Genomic DNA, 8,168 nt, shown 5'->3' with positions numbered 1-8,168 from the left:
CGTACGACAATCGTGTAATCAGTACAGTATGCGTCCGCGAAAAGTCGATAGACAAACACTGCGCATGATCGGAAACACGAAAATAACTCGGAAGGAGATGTGAGAATGTAAACAATGATCGTACCGCGAAAATGCTCCTATATACGAACAGAAAATCGCCTGTAGCCAATCATAATTTTCTCCAAGAATCAATCAACAGATGATAATATTGTAGTTAATTATAAAATCAGGATATTCCTACAAAATAGGATATAATTATATTTATTATTTAACCACTTGCTTACTGGGCACTTAAACACCCTTCCTGACCAGACCAATTTTCAGCTTTTGGTGCTCTCACACTTTGTATGACAATTACTCAGTCATGCAACACTGTACCCAAATTAATTTTGTGTCCTTTTTTTCCCACAAATAGAGCTTTCTTTTGGTGGTATTTGATCACCTCTGGGGTTTTTATTTTTTGCGCTATAAATGAAAAAAGACCAAAAATTTTGAAAAAAAACGCATATTTCTTTGTTTCTGTGATAAAATTTAGCAAATTATATATTTTTTTTCATAAATTTTGGCCTCAATTTATACTGCTACATATCTTTGGTAAAAATAACCCAAATTAGTGGATATTATTTGGTCTTTGTGAAAGTTAGAGAGTCTACAAGCTGTGGTGCGAATCGCACAAAACTGATCACACCTGATGTACTGGTGGCCTATCTCATTTCTTGCGACCCGAACAAGTCAGGAAAGTACAAATACCCCCCAAATGACCCCTTTTTTTGAAAGTAGACATTCCAAGGTATTTACTAAGATGCATGGTGAGGTTTTTGATGTTGTCATCTTTTTCCCACAATTCTTTGCAAAATGAAGATTTGTTTTTTTTCTCCCAAAATGTTCAATGTAATAGGTTATTTCTCTCACATGGCATGTGTATACCACAAATGACACCCCAAAATACGTTCTGCTACTCCTTCTGAGTATTACGATACCAAATGTGTGAGACTTTTACACAGCCTGGCCACATGCAGGGGCCCAATATTGAAATAGCACCATCAGTCGTTCTAGGAGCATAAATTACACATCTTATTTCTTAACCACCTATTACAGTTTTGAAGGCCCTGGAGCACCAGGACAATGGAAATGCCCACAAAGTGACCCCACGTGGCACTGACGACACGTGGCACTGACGACACGTGGCACCGACAGATGGCACTGGAGGCAGATGGCACTGGAGGCAGATGGGGCTGACAGATGGGGCTGACAGATGGGGCTGGCAGATGGGGCTGGCAGATGTCGCTGACAGATGGCACTGGGGCTGGCACTGGCAGATGGCACTGGCAGATGGTGCTGGCTATTTGCTCTGGCTAATTGCTCTGGCAAATGGGGCTGGCAGATGGCACTGCGGCTGGCAGATGGCACTGGCGCTGGCAGGTGGCACTGGCGCTGGCACTGGCGGCACTGGCACTACTGGCAGATGGCACTGGGCTGACAGATGGCACTGGGGCTGACTTACAGATCACTCTCCCTCCTCACACGCTGTCTCTGTGTGAGGAGGGAGAGACACGGCAATGGGAGATGATCTCATATGAGATCATCTCCCATTGGTAGCTGCGATCGCGCTGTGAACGGCCACTTTGATTGGCCGTTAACGGTGATCTGTATTTGCCTGTCTCCGGGAGACACGGCGAATACAAAACTTCCGCGATGCGCGCCCCTGGCGGCGCGCAATGCGGAAGTAAACACAAGGCCGTCCATGGACGGCCAGGCGAAGGAACCCGCCTGCTCTACGGCGGTCATTCGGCTATAGGGCGGGCGGGAGGTGGTTAAACATTCATTGCACTGTACTAATTGCTCCCCTAAAAATAAATAAAAAATAAACAAATAAGTTTGCAGAATGTTTTCAAATCAGATCATGTTTATTAAAGCGTGTCATAAAACTGAACAAAATAAATCTCAGTGCTTCTACATGTGTCCAATATTGTATACATTTTTACAATAATAAACATTAAATTTTAAACTGGAAGTAGTTGTAATGAAACCACAAGAGATCCACATTGCTGATATCTAACAAACAATGCATTCTAATAGACCTGGTGGTCAAAGAACAAGTCAAAACATAAATGCAACATAATGTTGATAACATCCAAAAAAAAACACTATTTTAAACATAACACACATTAATCTGAAACTACAGTTGTGTATAATTAAAGTCTTGTGACCAAGGTGGAATTTGACGTTCATGCTGTATGTATTGCCATTGGGCACCAGGATGATTTGATCCATGAGCAACGTGTTGTGATTGTTGTGTTGATGGAGATGAAGTAGACTCCGTAATTATCGTTTTTTTAGTTAGCTCACCTCTAACTCCTTTATTCAGCATCTCAAGCATTAAAATTTCTGCAATTTGCCGTTGTTCCTCCGACATGCTTCTCATCTTGTCTGCTGCTATAATGCCCAAAGCGTCAAAAACATCTGTTTTCTTTTGAAGAGCAGCACTTGCCTTGGTCAGAAAAGATGTAGTGGCTTCCTCAAGTCTCTTCCTCTTCTGGGGCCTAGTCACAGGTGTACTCAAAGTGGTCATACTTGTGATGGATGTTGTCACCGGTGTGTTCGGAATGGACACATTCAAGTCTTCTGGTGATTCATGTGCCTGTGTTGTTGTCTATTAAAAAAAAAAAAAAGGAAATTATCGTATTATAGTATTGCAAATAAATAACATGATGCAAACCATGATGTAAGAAAATATCTGAAAAGCCAAATATTTGTTAATACCTGTGTCTGTGGTATGTCCTCTGAATCCTCAAACTGCATTTCAGGAGACATTTGTTCAAAATGTGCAGAGGTGGATGGTAGAGTACTGGAGGTTGAAGGAAGAGTAGATATTGATGATCTTGCATCTACTTGATCTGTTAGAAACCTCAGGCTTTGAAAGTACCATAGTCTGGGAACATATATATCATCGGCTCCTGCTCCAGATCTTTGAGAATCATTCATTTTATTGAGTTCCCTTTTAAAAACAGTTCTTAGGTTAGCAATTTTATTGCGAACATAGTTCAAGTCCGCATGACTACAAATTGGTTTGCACAGTTCAACTAGTTTAGTGAGGGCCTCGTGTCTTTTATTACGGTTGGAGTACTCCTTTGATTTTATCTTCCACAAGCATGGCATCTGCTTGTACATATCTATGAATTGTGCCAAGAATTCTGGGCTTGTAAACCTGTCCACCATCTTGTCTGCAAAATAAAATGTAAATATTCTAAATAATACCTATCTTTTACATCAGACATACCTATACATTATGCTATCACCTCACAACTCACAATATGCACTAAATTATACCATTAAACAAGGCCTTTAATGTGCACAGCACTTGAAAATAAAAAGATTTTGCAATGTAATACAGAAACAAGGATTCAAAAAACATGTTTGAAACATACCTACGTTCGTGCGAAAAACCCCTAGCGTTCGTGCGTGGTGTAAACGCGCGATCTTGCCCTAGCCTCGTGTTAACGAACGTCGCAACGTTTAATCGTTACGTTACGCACTGGTCATGTGTACGTTGCCCCGCCCCTTTCTGATGTCTGAACGTGCAATATTCGCGACGCCCGCGACACAGCCACGGGACTCACCGGCAGCATTGAGAAAATGGGGGACGTGGAGGGCAGAAAGGCACATGCTGCTAGACCTGGACACAAAACAAAAGCAACCCCAATGTCAAGAAGTGAGATGGTGGACATGGTCTATATTCTTGAGAAGAACGATTATGATGGCAAACTGGCGAATTATGAAAAGCCCAACAGAAGAAAGGACATCATCATGGATAAAGTGATTGCATTGCTAAAAAGGAAACATGATGTAGAAAGATCAAAGGATCAGTTGAGGAAGCGCTGGTCTGACCTAAAGCACCGTGAAAAAGCCCAGTTTGAAAAAATTCATCAAACTATTAAAAAAAGTAAGTACAAAAATGATATATTGCCTTTTTCCGATTGTTTTTGTGTGGCTTATGAAAATATCTAATACCTAAACTGAATATATTGTATGTTTTCCTTATTTCAGGGCAAAAGAAAAAAATAAGATCAAAGAAATTGCAGCGTCAAAGGCACATTAAGAAACAACTGGAAGAAATCACCTCAGATCATAAAATAGCACACGGAGACATCTCAGGAGCTCACGAGCAAAGAATTCAAGAAGGTATGTTATATAAAAGTTTAATATTAATTGATACAAACAGCTTTGTTCCAAATGTAAATTATAATTGTTATATTTTAAATTAATAACCTGCTCCAAATTACATACATGAAAGACCATGTCATAATGTGCTAGTATGTGATAGATCACCGCTAGTGGCCTAAAAAGGTTTAAAACCGCACGCAAAGCGTTGGTGTAGCGACGCTTTGCTGCCGGTATAACCGCACTGCCCCATTGATTTCAATGGGTAGGAGCGGTTTAGGAGCGGTGAATACACTGCTCCAAAGATGCTGCTAGCATAACTATTTCCGTCGTCCTGCCAGCACTCCGCTCCAGTGGAGACACAGCAGCTGCTCTTTCAGTGCACTTTGCAGGCCCTATTTGTAGTGGTGTGGCGCCTGAAAAGCGCCTCAGTGTGAAAGGGCTCTAATGCATCATATTCATTAAGGGGAATAAACACCTTGTAGTCAACGGACCCCCAGAGCCCCTGTTTTACTTACCTGAGCCCCAAATCTCTATGTGTGATATGCCACATTGCTTTCCCCCAGCATCTCTAGGCTCTTCATTGGATGACTGATAGCACCACAGACATTGACTCCCGCTGCTGTCAATCACATCCAATTGTACGCCCAGCAGGGGTCGGAGCCGAGTCATACAATTGGCGTCTATGGACACCGATTGTATGACACGGGAGCTCACCCGCAAGCTAACCCCCTTTTTGTAAAGTGTTCCTCAGAGGGGATTAGCTCTTGCGGGGGGGAGCCGTGAGACCACAGAAGAGGACGATCGGGGCCACTCTGTGCAAAATGAAATGCACATAGGAGATAAGTATGACATGTTTTTTTATTTTAAGAAAATAATAACGTTACAACACCTTTAATATTACAGGCCACTTAATAGCATAAGCTTTATAGACTTCAAAAATAATTAGTGTCTTATACACCCATTGTTTTTAATGTTAAAATGTAATTTAATTTATGTAAATTATTTTTCTCAGTATTTTTAAAATTAATATCACATCATATGTCAGGTACTACCGTATATACTCGAGTATAGGCCGACCCGAATATAAGCCGAGGCCCCCAATTTACCCCCAAAAAAACTGGCAAACTTATTGACTCGTGTATAAGCCGAGGGTAAGACATGCCTGTCCATCCCTGTGTGTGTGTCCGTCCATCCCTGTGTGTCCGTCCATCCCTGTGTGTCCGTCCATCCCTGTGTGTCCGTCCATCCCTGTGTGTGTGTGTCTCCATCCATCCATCCATCCCTGTGTGTGTGTGTGTATCCGTGTGTGTGTGTGTGTGTGTGTGTGTGTGTGTGTGTGTGTGTGTGTGTGTCCAGCCTACCTGTGTCCTGAGCCTTTGTCCCGAGCCTCCGTCCCGTGCCGAGCCTCCTTGCCTCCGTGCCTCGCCGCCGTGCCTCGCCGCCGTGCCTCGCCGCCGTGCCTTGCCTCCGGTCCCGTCCCGTCCCGTCCCGTGCCGTGCCGTCCTGTGCCTTGCCTCCGTCCCGTGCCCTCTTCGTTCGTCGGCGGCCATTGTAAAATTCAAAAGCTGCGCCGCCGCCTTCGCCTGTGATAGGCGGAACACTGAATTTCCCAGCAGCCTGTGTTCCGCCTATCACAGACGTCGTATCATCCTCGTCCGTAGTACGAGGATGATACGAAGTCCGTGATAGGCGGAACACAGGCTGCTGGGAAATTCAGTGTTCCGCCTATCACAGGCGAAGGGGGAGCCGGAGGCGCGGCTTTTGAATCAGAATGGCCGCTGTCTGTCTGCTCGACACGCTGATCGAGCGGGCAGACAGCGATGACTCGAGTATAAGCCGAGGGGGGCACTTTCAGCCTCAAAAAAGAGGCTGAAAATCTCGGCTTATACTCGAGTATATACGGTACTTATGTGTAAAATTGTGCTTTTATCACATGTCCATTCCCCACTCTGTCATTGAAAGCATTCTAGATATCCCAAGTTGCAGGGGAGGAGGCTATGTTCACGCTCACAGCTTGTAACAGCAATCCGGCAGCTAGATGCTAAAATTGCTTTTACAATACATACAAATGCTGCATCTGTTATTTTACTAGGGTACAGAAACATATTAGAACTACGATTACTGTCACATATTGGTAAAATGTAAACCTTAACAAACATAATGTACTTTCTTTTTTTTTTGGGATAGAGCAAGAAAGTAATTTAAGTGAAATAGAGCAAGAAGATGGTGAAGAAGAAGGCATTTTGGAAAATGTAGAAGATAGAACCAATGAGCAAGCATATGTCCTAGAGGAAGATGGTGGTGTGATAATTCTTGAGGATTTGTCCTATCCTGTGGAATCTCCAAAAGGTTTGTATGTTGTTGTTTTAATGTGTTATTCTGTGTTCTCGCATTTAATGTTCCACAGTGTTATAATGTGATTTTATTTCAGGCAATACACTATTATTTTGCTGTTTTTTAATTGTGAATAATTTCTGGTTATTATTTTTTTTGAAAGGTAATATAAGCAACCTCCAGGATTCTAGACAGGACAGCAATAGTGATCGTTGTGACTCTGAACGAACCGATCTTGTAGAAGATAATTCAAATATTCATTTTGATACAGCAGTAGAACGGAAAAGCATAGTGGATTTTGCCTCTGCCTCAGGTGAGTAGCATGCATGGATATGTACACACATGTTACTGCATTACTTGATGAATTAAATGTACTATGTATTTTTCTTCATACTTGACTTTGGATTCTACAACATTGGGCATGATGTCCAACGAGCTACTGCACTCTTGTGCCGAGGTGCAAAGGATTAAAGATGCTGCGTCATCCATACTGCCCCAGATGCAGTACCTCATTGATGTGATAGCTAAAGTGCAAACACGTAATTTTTAAGTTCCTTTTTTTGATATTGAAATTTTGTTTATACCTTTTGATATAGGTATGTTGACTGTTTTTGTCCATATATGTGGAATGTTGTCACACTTTTTTATATTTACAATGTTGTAAACTTTCTAGGGCCATTCTGCTCCCTTTTTTTTGTAAGGGCACTCTGCGGACATGCTGTCTCTCCGTAGAGACCAGCGGCGCTCGACAAGCCCCTCCCCGCTCAGTGAGCAGAGAGGAACCTGTCATCCGCCGGCTCGGCTGAGATCAATAAGGAGTTCTCCTGCTGAGCCGGCAGACAGAGGTGGACTCCATGCAAGTGGATCCACCTCGTGTGAAAGGGGCCTTTAAGCAAAACAAACAGGGAATGGCATAAATACAGAAAAAGAAGTGCAATCACGGGCTCTTAAAATACATGGCTGCTATTGTTTTATGTTAGCCAATTTTTTGTACACAACAGTAAACATTTTTAAACGTTTTAGAAGAAGGGGACTGTATTTTCTTCTCCTTGAACAAAGAAGTAAACCAAAAAATCATGATCCCCGAGTTCCATTGTTTATATTTTGCACTATTGTTAACACTTTACAAGGAAACTTTCTGTAACTATTTTTCAGAACACGTGACTCAGTTTTCTTCGACTTCAGCCTATGGTTCACACTGTAGCGATTTATGTGTGGGTGAGATCTCTCTAGCAGGCATTTCACTTCTGCACTTTCCGATTCTCACTATTGTTCTGAGATACCTGCAAATCAACTGCGGGTTTCAGTATCGCACCCGACATGCACGGCAATTCACACTGCCATATGCGCACTGATGGGGAGTGTCATTATATGTTAACGACACCCCCATTTCAGTACGTAAATCGCACTGCGAACTGATAGTTCGGACATGAATAGGATTCTGTTCCAAGCAGAAAAAGGGGCCCTGTGCGTGTTTGCACTGAATGCGGTGCTATATCAGCCGAACTAGCAGTATGGCTGACATTGCACTGCACAGACATTGCATGTAATGTGAAGAGCGGTGGTGCTGCGAATTACATGCAATGTCTGCCATCGCAATAGTGTGAACCAGCATAGTTTGTGATCAGAGATGCTACTCTGCTGGGAGAAACTGTGTATTCAAGTGTGAA

Source organism: Lithobates pipiens, unplaced genomic scaffold (assembly GCF_037356315.1).
Source record: "Lithobates pipiens isolate NorthernLeopardFrog02 unplaced genomic scaffold, aLitPip1_a1.2 Scaffold_17, whole genome shotgun sequence".
NCBI classification, from domain to species: Eukaryota; Metazoa; Chordata; class Amphibia; order Anura; family Ranidae; genus Lithobates; species Lithobates pipiens.
The sequence above is the reverse complement of the archived record's forward strand: the minus strand, read 5'-3'. Positions refer to the sequence as shown.